Raw genomic sequence first — 19,494 nt, 5'->3', positions numbered from 1 at the left:
ACAAGAGCAACCTTTCAAACAAGACACATTGATTAGACGGCTAGATTTACAGTGATGCAGATCTCACATTCCATGAAAATCCCTGTGCCATGGTATGAAAATACATTCAACGTCCTTGATCTTGTATAAGCTGACCTTGCTCATCTTTTCCCCATTTTTTCAATATTCGAATTTGCACACCCCTAGTTCAAAGTGATGATTCTTACGTGGTCTAATTCCTCTCCAACGACGACCTTAATCGATTAAATAATTCATTATTTCTGGTCTAGTACAATACGAAAAAAACATAACAAGTATCCTTAAATTTTGAAATTAAAACATCGTTCGATTATAAGATAGTAACATATATCATCATTTTATTGGTCTGAATAAAATTAGGGTTAACTACAGGTTCATCACTTGTCTTTATATTTTGTCCACTTTTACTCACTTATTTCATAAAACAAAATATGGTCATTTCATTTATATTTAATTAAGAAATGACACTTTTGTTGTTATTTAATTAAGACGTGGTCATTACAAGTTAATTGCCGTTAACAATTAACATATTAGGCGACGTGATATTTTGATATAATCATACATTTGGTCTCTGTTGTTTATATTTTCTCTCAATTTAATCTTACTTTTTAACAAATTAAACTAAATTTAATCCTTCAATCGAATGATACAATGTGCCACTGGTGCCACGTATCACCATTCGGTTGGAGGACTAACTTTATTTTAATTTAAATATTTATTTTCCACCAATACTTTGAAAAGTTAGTTCTCCAATCGAATGGTGACACATGGTATAAGTGACATGAGGTATCCGTGACACATGACATCTTTTTTTTGGATGAGTAATTTTGTTTTAATTTATTAAAAGTATGACTAAATTGAGAGAATATATAAATAATAGAGACCAAATGTGTGATTATATCAAAATATTTAACGACAATTAACTCATTGTGACCACATCTTAATTGATCATATATTATGTTTTTTTTAAATTAGTGAGAAAAAGTGGACAAACGCAAACATAAGTGATTAATCATGTAGTTAACCCATAAAATATTAAGAAAATAATACGTAAACAGTTGAGGGAAATCACATCTATGCTAATGATGCTTATACAAAAATATAATAATGCTATAAGATTGGTGACTTATAGTGTAATTTACTCTTATTATTATTAGGGTCATTTTACACTATATTGATTGAAATTTTCACTACATATGTATTTAATGTTTCCAATGTTGCCTTTTAAGGTGTTTTGTAAAGTCGTTAAATTTAATTGTTATCTGACATATGTCACACATATAAAATTTTAAAAATTATTTTATTTAAAAGAATTTACTATTAATTTAAAAAATACCAAAAACTTCAATTGTACATCTTTTGATGTCGGTCGATCACCATTGGTCAGTGATATCATCGTTGACACTATTAGAATTATTTCCCTATTACGACCAAAATCCAATCTCCTACCCACCGTGAAATTGTATTGATTGTCATAGAGCCGTTAATGATTTTTGAATTTCTAGATTTTTCGTTACTGTTTTCGATGATTTCGATGATTACATTTATTTGTACGTTACATAATCGCCACCATTGATTTCTTAATCTTGTTCCGAACAAAATCCTACTATTGATGACCTTTTACTATTGGAGTTTGGAGAAAGTAGATTCAAGATTTGATTATTTTAAAAATATAAATTTTATTATTAAAAAACTAAAATATTAGATACTTATTATTAACAAAATATTTCATTATTATCCAATTATATTTTGAGATATAAACTAAACACTAAAATGTGTATTAATCCTTTCATTTACGCAATAACGTGTAAACTTGATTTTTGAAGTTCCAAATTTTCTACTTGGTAAGGTAAAATTCCCAAATTAAAAAGCCCTAAGAACTCCTAAAACTCTCTGGCTCATTTCAGTCTGCAACATCTTGCTTAATCCACAGCATCGCCGACTTTGTGCTTTATTCTCCAGCAATTCCCTTCTTCTGGTATATGGCTTTTCCTTTCCTTCAGTTTATTGAAAATTTATTTTACTTTTTCCTAATTTTAGTTCCTTTAATTATGGGTATCCAGTTCATCAACATTTCTTGCTACAACGTCTAAATTTGTGACTGTTCAATCCATCTAGTTTTAGGTTATCGATCTTTTTGCGTAACTTTTTTTTTGTTAGTATTCTGTATTTTTTTTCTTTGAATGGTTCTTCATTAGAAAGAAGTTTATTTGATTAGCTTGTTGACTTTGTTGCTTTAGATAAAATTTTCTATTTGCTTTTATTTTTTCCTGGCCAAGTACGTTTGAGGCTTAAGCATGCCAAAGAACCCAAATATTTCAGGATAGGGTTATAATTCGTGGCAGTTTAGTTTTTTTTTTAATCAAATGCTTTATATTACTGACATAAGGTTTGTAAAAGTTGTCCTTATTTTGGGTTCACTAGGTGCCACTGGATTGTCTGTTTGAGGAGTGATTTTCTCATGAAAATAGAGAGGAATCTACCATTTGGTGATCATGATAAAGATTGGAGAAACCAAAATGCAATTAGTAATATGGTGGATTGTAGAGACTCCATGCCTTGCAATGATGGGGTGAATGAACATATGGTTGATATTGTGATGAAACGACACGTGGTAGAGATGGGGGATAGTTGATACCTCTAAAAGAGCTGTTGTTGGATTTGAAGGAGATGCAGAATTTGAGCCACATAATGGCATCGAATTTGAGTCACACGAGGCAGCATATGCATTTTATCAGGAATATGCCAGTCCAGGGATTTACTACGTCAATTAAAAACAGTAGGCGTTCAAAGAAATCTAAGGAATTTATTGATGCTAAATTTGCATGTTCCAGATATGGAATCACACCTGAATCAGATGTTGGTAGCAGTAGAAGGTCTAGTGTGAAAAAAACAGATTGCAAAGCAGTATGCATGTGAAAAGAAGGCCGGATGGGAAGTGGATTATTCATGAATTTATAAAGGAGCATAATCATGATCTTTTACCAGCCCTTGCTTACCACTTTCGAATCTATCGAAATGTGAAATTGGCTGAAAAGAATAACATTGACATTCTACATGCTGTTAGTGAACGGACAAGAAAGATGTATGTTGAGATGTCTAGACAGCCGGTGGATATCAAAATGGCAGCTTCCTCCAGAACAATCTAAAAATCAGTTTGATAAGGGCAGGCACTTGGTTGTGGATGAGGGGGATGCCCAAATTATGCTGGAATATTTTAAGCGTATCAAGAAAGAGAACCCTGACTTCTTCTATGCAATAGATTTAAATGAGGAGCAACGCTTGAGAAATTTTTCTGGGTTGATGCTAAAAGCAGGAATGATTATGCTAGTTTCAATGATATGGTTTCTTTTGACACCACATATGTGAAATTCAATGAGAAATTACCATTTGCACCATTTGTTGGGTTAACCATCACTTCCAGCCAATGTTACTTGGATGTGCATTGCTTGCAGATGAAACTAAGCCCACATTTGTTTGGCTAATGAAGACATGGCTTAGAGCAATGGGTGGACAAGCTCCCAAAATTATAATTATGACCAAGACAAAGAATTGAAGGCTGCAGTTGAAGAGGTCTTCCCAAATGCACGCCATTGCTTTGCTCTTTGGCATATTTTAGAAAAGATCCCCAATCTCTTGCACATGTACTTGGGCCACATCAGAACTTTTTGCCTAAATTCAATAAATGCATTTCAGATCTTGGACGGATGAAGAGTTTGAGATGCGATGGTGGAAAATGATAACTCGATTTGACCTTCAAGATGATGAGTGGGTTCAGTCTTTGTATGAAGACCGCAAAAAATGGGTACTACTTTCATGGACGATGTGTTCTTGCTGGAATGTCTACAAGTCAGCGCTCTGAAAGTATACTTTGAAAGAATTTGTGAAACAATATGGAGCTATTCTGCAAAATAGATATGAAGAGGAAGCTATAGCTGATTTTGATACTTGGCAGAAACAGCCAGCACTAAAATCTCCATCACCATGGGAAAAACAATGTCAACTGTTTATACACATGCAATATTCAAAAAATTCCAAGTTGAAGTTTTGGGTGTAGTTGGCTGCCATCCCAAAAGGGAAAATGAAAATCAAGGAACTATACCATTTAGAGTTCAAGATTGTGAAAAGGATGAAATTTTATGGTAATGGAATGAAGAAGTCGGAAGTTTCTTGTAGCTGTCGCTTTTGAATACAGAGGTTTCCTTGCCGGCATGCAATGATTGTTCTCCAAATGTGCGGTTCGCACAAGTATCCCCTCGTTATATATTGAAGAGGTGGACTAAGGATGCTAAGAGTGGCCAATCAACAATTGAAGGAACAGAACGAGTGCAAACAAGGGTTCAGCGATACAATGATTTGTGCAAACAAGCAATTGAACTGAGTGAGGAAGGATCACTGTCTGAAGAGAGTTAACATTGCTTTTCGTGTATTAGTAGAAGCTTTGAAAAATTGTGTCAATGTTAACAACTCTTGCATCAGTGCTGTAGAATCTACTGGCAATGTTCAAGGTCTTCGTGAAGCAGAAGAAGAAAATCAAGGGATTGCTTCAAAAAGTAGCAAGAAAAGCAACACAAACAGGAAACGGAAGGTTAGTTCTGAAACTGGAAAGTGATTGATGTGTATAATCTTATGTTGTAACTTTTGCCACTTGTCCTATGATAAAAATCAAATCATTCAAGATTTATGTTTCAGGGGCAATCAGAGCCAGCTCTCATGTTGTTGATACCCAGGACAGCTTGCAGCAAATGGTGTGTCCTAAGCTTAATTCTTTTTTCTTGATGGATTTATAGCTTCTAGTTGCATTGCAAATTGGGCTGTAAAAATGATTGTACTAATATTGTTCATTGCATGTGTACACTTCATCTATTATCTTTTTAATAAAGAAGTCATGGCTTCATTTAGTTGTGTTGAATGTATATGTTCTATAGCATGGTGCATTGGGTTGTGAAAATGATTATATTAACATATTCATTGCATGTTGTAAAATTCATCTACTTTTCTTTGGTAAAGAACTTATAACTTACAGATACTTATGTTAAGTGGTAAGTAGACATAATGGTTTAAACTTTAAACTTTCAAAATTTTACTGGAAAATGAATTATTGATATGATTCTGCATCTTTCTTTCATGTAGTTTGGTGTGGATGACTGGATTCTTGTAACAAGTTAATTTGGCTTTGTGGCATTTTGGCTTTATATGTGTAGGGGAACCTGAGCTCAGATGGGATAACTCTTAATGGCTACTATGGTGCTCAACAGAATGTGCAAGGATTGGTATTTCATATTTACTAATTTGAAAGTCTGTGGAGATTATAGAACTGTTGTAGTTTAGCACTGATTTTAATTTGGGCACAGGTACAGTTAAACTTGATGGAGCCACCTCATGATGGTTATCATGTTAATCAGCAAAGCATGCAGGGTCTGGTGGGTTTGCTGGACTTGCAACCATGATAATCAGTTTGATAAAATTAAAAATAGCTGATCCAACCAAACAGTTTCCCTTCAGAAACAAAATCATTACCGGAATTGATATGAGAAGTTAAAATCTTGAACTTGGTCTAATTTGAATCCAGCCCCTAGCTCAACTCTACAAAAATGATATAGCATGACCCAGATAAGCTAAACAAATCAAAGATCTAACCTTATTGACCTGAAGGGCCTGATGTGAACTGTTAATACTGTGGCTATGACTACTTATAAGTAGTTATCATTTAGTATTTGTTTGGGTTGCATTTGTAGGGACAGTTGAACTCTATGGCACCTGGCCATGACAGTTATTTTGGCACTCAACAAACCATGCATGGAATGGTATGAAATTTTGTTATTCCATTTTTTTTGTTATTAACTTTGGTTATATAATAATGGTTATGAAAATTTATTTTTATGCTTTCTCTTGTAGGGACAAATGGATTATCGGCCTTCAGCTAGTTTCACTTATGTTTTGCAGGTTAGTTTGTAAACCTTTGTCGGACAAAATTATTGAGCTGCCTTCTCTTAATGCATATTTGTTTCCCCATTGAAGGATGAGCCCCAATTGAGATCAACACAATTGCATGGTGGGGTGTTTCTAGACATCCATGATGAAGAGACACCAATGGTACCTGGAACTGACTTGGTGGATTTGACAATAGAGTCGGGAGCTGTACATAGTAAAGGAAAAGTGAATCCAAGATACTGTATTCAATTCTGCTAATTTCATTGAATTCTAAACTAAAATATTAGCATCCCACAGTTTTATGTGAGACTGTAAGCTGAAACCGGTAGTCTTTGCTGATTCTGATATTCCTCTGCCCAAAAGTTCCGGAGAAATAAAGCACGACTTGCTTTTTTGTATGTCACTTTTAACCGCAATGAAAGAATATTCCTTTTCCTTAAAACTCTTTCATTCAGACAGAAGAGGTTCTAAGGTTGTATCACGAATGGAAAACAAGATGAGGATGCTATTTTTAGATTTGACTTCTCCCCTTTATATACAGTGGAGTGACTAAGCTCTTCGTGAGGCTCATGCTTATAAAATCTGTATGATGTTCATGTTGCATGCACTTTGTTTACCCATGCTAATAGAAGTTTTAATCTCTTTAGCATAACATAGAAATGTCTGGTCCTATGCTCTAGGATATATTTCAGGAGAAAAGGAAAAGCTCAAATTGCTGACTCAGACTAGACAACAGGTACTTGTAATATGTTACTGCAACTTCTTACCCTTGCGTAATGTAAGTTATTAAGTTGAGAGCTTACATGACAAATTTCACCATGGCGATTTAGTGCTATTTTGATATTTGTCTTTTTCTATATGAGATTTGCTATTCTTGTTCCCACCTATTTGCCTGTGGTTGACTTCATGGTAAAAAATGGTTCTTATTATTTTGAAAATAACGTTACTTTATTAACAAATTATTGTGTGGCATTATCTACTTTTAAGGAAATCATGGATACTACTATAAACGAAACAGAGCATACAGTAGGGAAAACAGATGGTGTTTAAATCAAAGAATGCGTAAGTTTAGGATTAAAACTGTATTATATTATTTCATCAATGGTTAAACTCGATGATGAGGGTATCGAAATAGAAATAAATTTAACGTTATATATGATTTTTAAAGGGAAAAAATTAGGTAACCTAAATAAAACTTACGGAAATAAGTGAGTGAGATGCAAATTTTTGTGGGCTTTGCTTGTAATTGTTGGTCTCTGCTTTGGTGAAAGGCTTGTTTTGGTTCTGTTGTTTTCCTTTGCTTTTCTCTGTGTGTTTTAATGATATTCTTTTTTATATTGGTTTCATTGATTAGTAAAATTTAATGTATTGTTTCTGTCTGCTGTTTTGGTTGACCTTTAATTTGGTTGAGTTATTATAAAGTTTTAATAAGATATTCCTCTATTTTAAAATTTGTCTGGACTAAGTAAATAATAAAATACCATAAAAGGTAAAAAAATGTTATTTGTATAACAGAATCTATATTAAAAGAGAGAAAAAGTATATTTGTATAACAGAATCTATTAAAAGAGAGAAAAAGTATATTTTCTACCACAACAACAACAATAACAAACCCTATTCTCATATGCGATGGAGTAAGGGGGAGGTAGTATAGTAGGCTGCCCAACGCCAGGTTGAGAGCAGCTTCCGTGGAAGACCTCAGGCAGTCAGAAAATTTAAAATAAAGATACATACAATGCATGTATAAATAATATATAAATACATAGTTGAACAGTCTCTTATGCAATCATATGCGCGTCTGTAATGGGAAATAATCCCTGCATAAAATTTGCATATAGACAGAAACGTAAGACCTGGCTAAATTTAAAAAAGGAAACATGAAGAGAATGATACACAGAAGTTAGCGATAGCAAGCTACGAGAATGAATAAAGTCAAATGGGTTAAAACCTAAACTAAGGCAACATATTCTTCTACTATAGTTCTAAGCCTCATAAATTCCAATTACATAAATGTAAAAAGTAGAAGTCCTGGAAATTACTACAAGGCATTACAAAGAAGACAAGATGCTACACCCTATGGCTGTGACCACACTACTCGACTACTCTGGTCTTAAGTCTCCATACTTTTCTATCAGAGGTCATGTCCTCGGTAAGGGCTAAATCTTTCAAATCAGCTCTCAAGCAGTCTACCCACTTCCTCCTTGGTTGTCCTCTCTTGTGGCACCTTCGACTGTAATCGACTCTACCCTCCTGACTGCTTTCGACGGTTATCGCCTAAGGACATGCCCGAACCACCGTAGCCTTCCCTCCCTCAATTTTTCGGATACAGGCACCACCCCAAAGGACATCCTAATTGCAGAGTTTGGTGTCATATCCCACAGAGTCTACCACATGCCCATCGAATCATTCTCATTCTGCGGACTCCATCCTTACGTGATCCTTCTTGATGCCCAACATTCTGATCCATACAGCAGCGCTGGTCTTATTCCATTCTATAAAATTTTCCCTTTAGTTTAGAGGTACCTTCTGTCACACAAAACTCCAGTAGTAGCCCTCCACTTTAGCCATCCCTCCTTTATACGGTGTGTAACGTCTCATCTACACCCCATCTTTATGTATCATAGACCTTAGGTACTTGAAACAATCCTTTGAGGGGAGAACGTGTCCTTTATGCGTAACTTCTACATCTTCATCATTCTGGTTCCCACTGAAGTTTAAACATAAATACTCTGTCTTTTCTTCCAAAGCGTTTTCCAGGTAGACAATCTACTATTCAGCACAGTTTTTGTTTTAGCAACTAGGACAATATTGTCAGCGAAAAGCATACACCATGGAACACCGTCTGGTGTCGCATAATAGATGTCATCCATAATCAAGGCAAAGATGTAAGGGCTAAGAGATGACCCTTGGTGAAGTCCGATTTCTACCGGAAATGCCTCGGTGTCGTCAAATGTAGTCCTGACGTATGTAGTAGATTTACAGTACATATCACGAATCGCCGGATATAAGCAGTTGGGATCCATCTCGTTTCCAAGGTCTTCCAGATCGTTTCGCAGGGAACACTAAATTTTGTTTTATATTTAAAAATATATTTTTTAAATTATTTAAAATTTAATTTAAATTTTAATGTTAAATAAAATTAAAACAATATCTTTTTTATCACAATGACATAAGTGTTTAAATATATAATTTTTTAATTGAATTATACTTCAAATTCAAACGATAAGAATTACGAAAATATTTGAATTTTCTTAGTAGAGAGAGAGAGAGAGAGAGAGAGAGAGAGAGAAAGAAGTAGGATGCTGTTTTAATACATGTTTGGAGACCGACGAACAAAGCAAAAGTAATCAATGTCCACCAAACCACATAATAAAAGTCAAGAAATGATTTTGGTATCTTTATTGTTTTCAAATTTAAGATTCAAATTTTATGTACTAATTTTATCTAATTTAATTTATTATGTTATGTTATAATTAATTACTTTGATCAAAGTATTAATATGTTTTAATTAACAATTTTAATAAAGATTATAGTTTAATGAGTTGGAATAATTTTTTAATTAATTATTTTTAGTATAACGGGATGAGATATTGCATTTTTATTATTAAATTTGGTTTTATTTTTTATTAGTATGCAAGTGATTACAATATAATATATGTCAGAATTTTTTAACTTATTGATAGCACACATCTTGCAAATGTTGTTGTTCGAACTCGGACATCTAAGGAGAACTATATTCCCTTTTATCAGTAACACCACTTGATAGGATCAAATTAAGATATTATGAATGAATCAATTTTTCTTTGAACAATTTGAGTAATTACAAGGTAAACATACATTTTATATACTCAACTACCTGAACTCAAATTCTTTATAGAGAACAATATTTTTATATATGAGAAAATGAGTTAAATTAGGAAAATTACACTCATAATTGTTAGGGGTGTTCAATCGGTTGGTTCGTTTAATCGACCGAAGCAAACTTCTAAAATTTCATTAACCAAAATTTTTCTCTTTAATTGTTAATCAAACCGGAATTTTTTTCAAAAATAATTAACCGAACCAAACTAAGTTGGTTAATCGCTCGATTAACCGAAATTTATAAATATATATATTTATATTAAATAATTTTGGTTAATTTGGTCGGTGAATTTAGTTAAAATCAAAGTTTAAACACTCTTAATGTAAACATAATATATATAATATTAAATTTTGGAGAGAACATATTTTTTATATATGAGAAAATGAGTTAAATTAGGAAATACACTCATAATTGTTAGGGGTGTTCAATCGGTTGGTTCGTTTAATCGACCGAAGCAAACTTCTAAAATTTCATTAACCAAAATTTTTCTCTTTAATTGTTAATCAAACCGGAATTTTTTTTCAAAAATAATTAACCGAACCAAACTAAGTTTGGTTAATCGCTCGATAACCGAAATTTATAAATAATATATTATATATTAAATAATTTTGGTTAATTTGGTCGGTGAATTTAGTTAAAATCAAAGTTTAAACACTCTTAATGTAAACATAATATATATATTAAATTTTGGAAAATTTCAATTAAGTTAGTTAACCGATTAATTTCAAACCGAAATAACCGTAACTGAAGTTTGAAAAAAAATTTAAACGTTAACCAACCAAACTTAAAAATATCCAACCGATTAACCGAAAAACAATTCGGTTCGATCGGCTAAATCAATTTTGACCGAAGTTTGAATACCCCTAAACTGATTGTACTGAAAAATGAATTTCGTAAAGAAGGCACAAATTATTTTAACTGAAACAGTTAAGAATGTTAATTATTTGAATTAAATATTGAAACAGTTAAAAATGGTATAAAGATTATATCAAATTTATATAATAGAGAGACCGAAGCGAAATTTGGCCAAAAAAAGGGTAGCGAGGTATTACTATTTAAATGGCCTCGTGGTTTATAAGTTGATTAGCTGCTTCGACGAAACTATCCCCCGACTTCCAGAACCCACCATTTCCGCCAAACATTTCTTTTACCTTTTTTCCGCCACATCTCTCACGTGTCATGTCACGTGCCGTAAAATCTGTTAACCGATATAAACGGCCATGATTTTCCCAATATCTTCCTTTGACCACCATGAAAGCCACCATAAATACCTTAAGCTTACTCTCTTCTTCCCTTCTTACAGAAAGAAAACAGAAAAAAAAAAGTTTTAGCTGATTTTGCGCCATGGACATGAGCGAAACCATGTCTGATTGGCCACAGTTTTACGATCAAAATCTTTCCAATCAGGAGATACCGATCGCTTTCGTGTTCTGACATCGGAATCGGTGTTCGGCGACCAAGGTTCCGATACTTCCGCCGTCCTCAACACTTCCACGGTCACCGCGAGCACGGCTCCGGTGAGCTCGGGACTAGGTGGTGGTGGTCATTTGAGCCCCGATGGCCGCGTCGGGAAGCTAGTCCGAAGACGATCAAGGGCTTCAAGGCGAACCCCGACTACCTTGCTCAACACGGATACAACCAATTTCCGAGCCATGGTTCAACAATTAACTGCGCGCCCACTCCTCCTTTCGCGGCGGGAGGTTCTCACTCCGGTGGGCCGAATTTCGGGTTCGGGTTCCAAGTTAACCCTAGTAACTCCCGATGCTTCCTCCCACTGGTTTTCACTTGCAATCAACAGAATCAATCACTCCATCACCACCAAAACCAGGCGTTGATGTTTCATTGAACAGAAAAGATAACAATCCGGGGACGGGGGAGGCTTCTTTCAAATAGGGGGCGGCGGCAACCCACGGGCGACCATGGAAGGTGGCGGTGCAGTGGCGGACGGTGTTTCTGGTTTTAGAACATCAACCTCGTCCAATGAGAATAGGACTAACCCTAGGCTCATTCTGAGAATGTTAGGTACTGACTTCTCTTAGGGAGCACGTAAATGACCAATTAATGGGATGTGGGATTCTTGTTTTCTAAAACAATGGACCTAATCCAATTTCAGCAAAATAATATATAATATTGCTATATTAATTTTTCTTGCTTTTTATTCAAAAAAAATCTTCTTGCTTATAAAATAAGAAAAATCGATGTGGTTTTACTTGCAAATTAAACTTTCGGGGTACAATACGTATACTTTTTCTTTAGTTATTTATCATATGCTCAACGCAAATAAAATTCAAACTCAAAGAAAACGTGGTCAAATTATTAAAATACATTAGTCCGAAGAATATAATAAATACAACGTGAATATATTTAAAGAAATAGTAAATATGCAATCTATCATCTGATTTTAGTGATTAAAAATATTATTTTGTATAAATTAACTTATCTTGGTGGTTAAAAAAATTGTTGTTTTAGAAGTCACGGGTTCAAGCACGGGCGATTGCAACAGAGTGATTGAGCTTTCATGTCAAACGGTTGAGAGTATTTTTAGAATATACTAATTGTATTACCTTAGCTTCATTAAAATAATTTTAGATTTAAATAATATATTTATAGGAATAAGTATTGTTAATAACTAAAAAAAGTTTGAACATATATCTTATAATCATCTTAAATTATTAAAAAATATAATATATTTTAAAGGTATAGAATATGAAAAAGTCATATTCTTCATGGGAGTATTATTTAATGTAATTTGATAATTTTAATAAAAATATTAACTTGAGTTTTGAGTGTTGATAAATATTTTTATTCATATTTAAGCTCTTTTGAATCATAAATTGACTCCAACTGATGGAATTTGGGAGGAAAAAGTAAGCATTGCCGCTAAATAGGAATATTCCGTCGGAACATATGTGTAAATAAACAATTAATGGATAAGGTGGTCACTTAATTATTTTATTGAAATTCAATGAAAATAACAAATTAATCTTTTAAGCAATTCTTAACCAATGTTTATAATGCAATTTATAAAAAAAATTACAAATATACATATATGATAATTATTTAATATATTAATAAAAAATAAAAAAAAATATAAAAAATTTAAGACACTATTATATATCCTCTTCCACATTCTCACTTCAGAGAAATTCTATCTTAAAAGTCAACATCACTTGTGAAGTTCAATAAAGAATAAGTCGTTGGTTAAATGAATTTACATATAGAATTGTGGGGTAAATATATTAGGCTTGTAATGATTTAAAACTTAATCTTCACATTCTATGTCCACCATTATTACAAGATAATCATGTGGATATCAAATGTTCGAACTATATAATAAAGCACTCCTGAGATTTTTGAAGATAAAAACTAATTTATTACGTACTATTAAAATAAATGATCATTGACTCTTCATCTAAATCAGAAGGATGAATTATGATTTACTGACTTTACCATTTACTTTTCATCATTCAAACCTTGTAAATTACCACCTCACCTATCGTACATCAAATTAGTATGGTGAGACAAATCTTTCTTCCTTCAAAGAGTAATTAATTAGTTAATAGAAAACTCAAACATGCAATCTAGTTATCAGATTTTAATTGCCCATGAAAGCTAACCTAAGGAGAGTATTTGCTCAAGAAGGACAAGTTGGGCACATGCAATCCCGAACTAGCTTAATATAGCGTGAGATAAACACTACAGTTGACGAAAGGTGCATAGTTGTAGAAGAGGCATGTCCGTTCCAAAGATATTTTTTTTAAAACGAGATCCTTAAATATTTTATAATAAAATAAAATATAAAAATTTAAAATAGATCATATTACAATGAAGATGATATGCTATTTTGTTTTTATAAATGAGGCCCCGTTGGAAAGATTATTATGATGTGCCTTCGCATGAAGTTGCAGCTCTAGCTGCTAAGGATAATTTGAGTTCTTAATCATGTCCTCAGTATCATCGAAAAAAAATCCAAACATATGAATTTAAGTTTTCTTCATTCAATTTCTTCACAAGTGTGTATAGTAGTAAAAATAGTTTTTTAGGTTAATAGATTTTTTCAAAGTATATGGATCTTTTGCTTCTAGAAAGTCATGTTATGGAAATGAAAAAAAAAAGTTTAAAAGTGAAATTTGTGGATCTTTGTAAAGTCTTCCACAATTTATGGGAGATGTCTCCGTACGTTATGAGAGATGCCTATGATTTTCCTATAAGTTGTGAGAGATGATTATAAGCCAATAAATGTTGAGATACTACTAGAGACATCGTACTATATCCCATGAAGATGAATTACAATTAAAATATTAAAAGTTGTGAAATTAAAACTGAAAGATTGATAATTACAGTATCCCTACGAAAAAGAACTATTAGTCCTAGTGTCAATAGTCCATCCACTCGAAAATCCTCGTTTGAGTCAAGAAGATGCCCAAACATACTTCATCACTAGATTAGTGCCGAGGACACCCGTGGATGTCTCTAAATGAGATGCCTATGTTTTTACAACATGAGAAGCTCTTTGACCGGAGCCCCTAACTCATAGGGTAAGAGATTATATTAATTCCTTATGATCCCTCTGTAATAGTACAGGAGATGATTATGAACCCATTTACAATTTTATGGGAGATGGTTATAAATGCCTTTACAAGTTATGAAAGATGTCTTAGGTGAGATTTTTCTATTGCGATGCTAGTCATTGAGATAAATTTATAATTCTTATTCTAAATTAAAAAGATTAACCACCAAGTTTCTCATAGTTTTTTTCTTTATAAATACAGACAAAGATGCCCCTAAGACACCTCCATCACTAGTGGTTCGGTTTTTTACATTAAATGTTCTCCTGTCTGTGCTGTCTTCGTGGTCTACAGGTACATCAAGTTGATGTTAATAATGATTTTCTCAAGGGAGATCTGTCAGAGGAAGTCTATATGAGGCAACCAGATGGTTTTCAGCAAGTTGGCAGTCATGGTGAGCCACTTGTATGCAGGCTTAAGAAGGCTGGGCTTCGCCAAGCTCCTCGCAATTGGTTTAACAAACTGTGTGATTATCTGTGTACATTGGCTTTTGTCCCTTCTCGAGCTGATAACACATTCTCTGCTCGTATTTCATCTAATGATGTTATCTATGTTGCAATTTATGTAGACGATATCCTTGTGACCGGGTCATCTGAAAGTTGTGTTCAGCAGGTTATACAAATGCTTAATGCCAAATTCTGGTTGAAGGATCTTGGGCTTGTTCATTACTTCTTGGGTATAGAAGTTGTTTGAACATCCTCTGGATTATTTCTTAGTTAGAGGAAGCATGTTGAAGAACTACTGCGAAAATCTGGTATGGAGTCGGTTAGTGCGGTTGACACTCCGATCTCTGTCTCACCTAAGTTGAGTAAGATCAACAGTGGAGAACCTGGTGATGCGCATCAATATCGGAGTGCTATAGAATCTCTATTGTACGTTTGTCATACAAGGGCGGACATATCTTTTGCTGTTTATAAGGTGGCACAATTTAAGCAGCAACTGCGTGATGCTCACTGGTCGGGTGTAGCATATTCTCCGTTATCTCAAGGGTACCCTTGATTTTGGATTGTGGATAGCTCCACAACAGTTGCCTTTGGTTCTCAAAGGATTTTCGAATGCTGATTGGGCTAGCGACCCAGATGATCGTTGTTCTGTATCTGGGTACTGTGTTTTTAAGACAACACCTGTTGTCATGGAATTCTAAGAAGCAACGGGTTGTTTCTCGGTCCAATGCCGAGGCTGAATATTGCACAGTCTTGTCGACGTTACTTCTGAGATGGTTTGGGTTAAAACTGTGCTAACTGATATGGGCATTTAATTATCTTAGAAACCTGTCATTTGGTGTGATAACACTAGTACTGTTGCCATGGCTGCTAACCCTCTGTTCTACATGCTAAAGTCAAGCATGTGGACTTAGATGTGTATTTTGTTCGTGAAAAAGTGCTTGGTCACTATGTTCCTGCTCAATTCCAGGTCGCGGATGTGCTCACTAAGCCTCTTGCTGCTGTTCGTTTCTAGGAGTTGCGCCAACGTTTGAATGTTGTGTCCTTACATCAACTACAATAGCTTATTTTTTTTCCCTGAACGAAACTTTTAAAGCGAGGTGAATCTTTACATAATTTGGAAATTAAATAATAAAATTTTATACAGAGTGGTTCACTAAGATTACTTTCAAATTAAGTCCTTATTTGGTAAAAGAATCATTATTGGCGTGCTCCTTAATTTCAAAATTATTACGGCAAGTATGTCATGTCAAGCACGTGTATTTATACTATACATATGCTAGGCTCATTTTTCGATTTTACTTTCTTTCAGGTTTAACCCTATCTTAGGCGCAGAATAAACATTAGGATAAATTGCACAAACGACCACTCAATTATTAGTCTTTCATTTTGATCATTAATGTTTCGATTTTGTCAATCAAATCACTCAACTATTTAAATGCTTTAATCAAATCATTGGTCTATAACTTTTAATGGAGATGGTGATATGACAGTTAACAAAATTAGTATAATTATATATTTGGTCCTCGACACTTATATATTTTATCAATTTAGTTCTTATTTTAATTTAATTTTAAAAATTAACTCTCTAATCATGTGGTGGCATGTGTCATGTATAAATGTGTTATAATAATATGTTGATACCTCCGGATTGAAGGGTTAACTTTTTTAAAATTAAATTAAAATTATTACTAAAGTGATAGAATTTGTAAGTACCGACAACTATTGTAACATTATGCCAATTTCATTAATTGCCATAGCACCATCTCTTTTAATAGTTAACAGGTAAGAAGTTGATTGAATCATTTAAATAATTGGGTGGTCTGATTGATGTAATCAAAACATAAGTAATCAAAATAAAATGAGGCAATAGTTGAATTATAACTGGTAGTTTACCTTATACAATTATTCATACACATCTGTTAATGTCTTAAAATAAAAACTCTAATGAAATAACTATTTTGATTTAATGTTAGTAAATGTATTATTGTTTTAAATAATCAAAGGATTGCTCGACATTTCGTTTTTGTTCAATGGTGTTCTAAAGTGTGTGAAGTGATACACGTGTACTCTGTGTTCAGTATGCGATGTTGTCCGACGCCACACTCCGTCCGCCGTTCGCCGCCGTTTTTCCTCAGGAAGATCGTCTTCTCACTCTGATTCCATTTTTGAGATTAGATGTTTGTGATAGTCATTCAATTGGCGCAGGTCTAAACGGAAATGTTAGTCAATGTGGGGTAAAGTTCATTAATCCTACTGGGTCGGCCATAAGGCCGAGAAGCAACTTGATTCCGTCGGTGACGAAATCGAAGTTAATAATATGAGTTCTCAAGGTTTTCTTCCGGATTCAGTTTCTTTGTTTGTGGATAACCTACCAAATACTATTCATTGGAAAGGTTTATGGCAGATTGTGGGTCGTTTTGGTGAGGTTCTGAGTGTGTACATCCCAAAGAAAAGGGTCGTGATGGCTCTAGGTTTGGTTTCGTTAAAGTTGGCAATAAAGTAGAAGCTGAAAGAGTTAAGGAGCGGTTGAATGGTCTTATGGTGTATGGCAGTCGCATATCGGTGAGCTTTGCTAAGTATTATTTGAAGGTTCAGATGGATAAAGGTGCGCTTAGCAAGTCGTCATGGAAATCTAAAATTGTTAGCCCAACCTTTAACGTGAATTCTTTTTAGTAAAGGTGCTAGTAATGTGTGTGCTTCCAGAAAGGAAGTTTTTGGGCATGTTGACGAGGATGAAGTAAATAAGCCGAGGAGATGTTTGGTGGGAGTTATGGCAAGTGTATGCAGTGTTCGGAGCATCGTTGATAGATTACATGCCTGGAGCTTAGGGGATATTAAAGTCCAACGTTTGCGTGGGAAATCTTTTCTGTTTATCATTGAGGACAAAGATTTGTTTCTCATGCTTGAAGACCTTCAGTGGTCTTACTTGAAGGAGATTTTTGTGGATGTGATGCTATGGACAGAGTCTATTTTTCATAAAGAAAGAGTTGTTTGGTTAGAGATAGACAGTTTACCATTGCATTGTTGGAATGTAGTCACTCTGAAAAGATTAGTTGGCTTGTGGGGTAAATTTGAGGCTTTTGGAGAAAATGTTAGTCATCATCTAGATTGTGAGAAAGTTAACATGTTGATTTCTACTTCGTCGGAAGCTCGGATTGATGAAGTTGTTGATGTAGTGGTGGAGAATAGAAAATTTGTTGTTCGAGTTCTTGAAGTTAGGATGCTGGATAATTCGTTAGTGAATCTGTCGATATCTGAGGTTCGGAAGAAAAAAGAAATTGAGGTTGAGAAGGTTGGGGTAGTGGTTGATAATGAAGATGTTTCGCAGGCAAATTTGGACGCGGCTCCGTCGGAGGCTTCTGAGTCGGGAAGTTCATATGAGAAGATTGGGTCACCCTTTCCCGGTTGTGAGTCTTTCGATGTCGCATGCTTTGGGGATAATCTTGCTGATCGTAAGAAGGTTAGTGGTGGGAAGCCGATCAAGGTAGGCTGTGGTTTCGATGAAGGTAGAGAGAGTGCTGGTTTTCAAATTCCTAATCACTCTAACCACGTGGAGTTGCATTGTAGATTCTTTGGTGGTCAAGCCTAGTTCTGCCAGGGTTTTAAATATTGAGGTTGGAGTTTTGGAGGAAGCTTCTGATGTAGGTTCTCCAGATATTGGGCTTCTTCAAGGGTTGGGCTTACAGGCTGAAGAGTTCATGGATTCAAGTAGGGATAATCTTGTGGTTTCAGGGGGAAGTGTGTTGGTATTAATGTGGGTCCTGTGATCTCTACTGAAAAAGGTAATTCAATTATAAAGGAGAATTCTGGAATCGAGCATGTTGAGGGAGCGTGCGAAGATGTGTCGCTCTTTCCATATCAGTTCATGAAGAAAAAAAAGAAGGTGAAGAAATTTGGGTCTCTTTTGGATATTCAGGGGAAGGTTCTCTCGAAAGCTGAGAGAAGAATGAGAGATCGAGCGTTGAAGAGTGCCAAGGTGAAGAAGTCTGATCTTTTAGCCTCTGAATTATCAGGTACTTCTCTTTCAGACTCGGACTTAAAGAAAAGGTGGGATGCTGCTTATTTCGAAGCGGAGGAGACACTGGCAGCTGCTAAGTTGCTTGGTATTAAGTTTGCTGGTCATGATAGTAAAGTTATCGAGGAGTTTGTGTCATTTGAAATGAGTTGAGGGTAGCGACAGAGTTGTGGAGCATGCGTTAGGTCTTTGCAGTTGGTTTTTGAGGTCCATGTCGGGGTCTTTTGCGGAGGTCCTGGAGTAGGTTTTTAATGAGGATTTTTGTGAATCTGTGTTCGTCTTGTAGTGGGGGTTTAGGTTAGGGGAGGTTTGAAGTTTTTTTCTAGTGGAGTAGTCATCTAGTTTTTTTGTTTTCTCTGTGTTGGAGTGTGTTGAAGATTATAGCTAGGCTTATTTGTTGGGAAGGACTTGTTTCTTCGCTTCCAAGGCGTTTGGGTAGAGTCTGTTATTTTTTGGTTAGTTTGCTGTTGTCTAGGATCTATGTTCTTGATGAAAGAGGAGTGAGGGTGTGGTTGATGTGTTGAATCAAATGGTTTTTCAGGATTGTAAGTTTGTATTGTGGGAATTATTTAGAGTTGTAGGCGATTTTGTGGAGGTATAAGTCTGTTCTGATTGGAGTGCTTATGGGGTATTGTTCATTTCTTTTCTTTC

General features: G+C 34.6%; 2 pseudogenes; both read left to right on the top strand.

Annotated features, from left to right (window-relative positions):
* The first annotated feature begins 1,830 nt into the window (after window positions 1–1,830).
* On the top strand, window positions 1,831–6,473 carry LOC120133376 (annotated as a pseudogene).
* Window positions 6,474–10,995: 4,522 nt separating this feature from the next.
* LOC120133246 lies at window positions 10,996–11,927 on the top strand (annotated as a pseudogene).
* The last annotated feature ends 7,567 nt before the right edge of the window (window positions 11,928–19,494 follow it).

Source organism: Hibiscus syriacus, unplaced genomic scaffold (assembly GCF_006381635.1).
Source record: "Hibiscus syriacus cultivar Baekdansim isolate YM2019G1 unplaced genomic scaffold, ASM638163v2 tig00001732_pilon, whole genome shotgun sequence".
NCBI lineage: Eukaryota > Viridiplantae > Streptophyta > Magnoliopsida > Malvales > Malvaceae > Hibiscus > Hibiscus syriacus.
The sequence above is the reverse complement of the archived record's forward strand: the minus strand, read 5'-3'. Positions and strand labels throughout refer to the sequence as shown.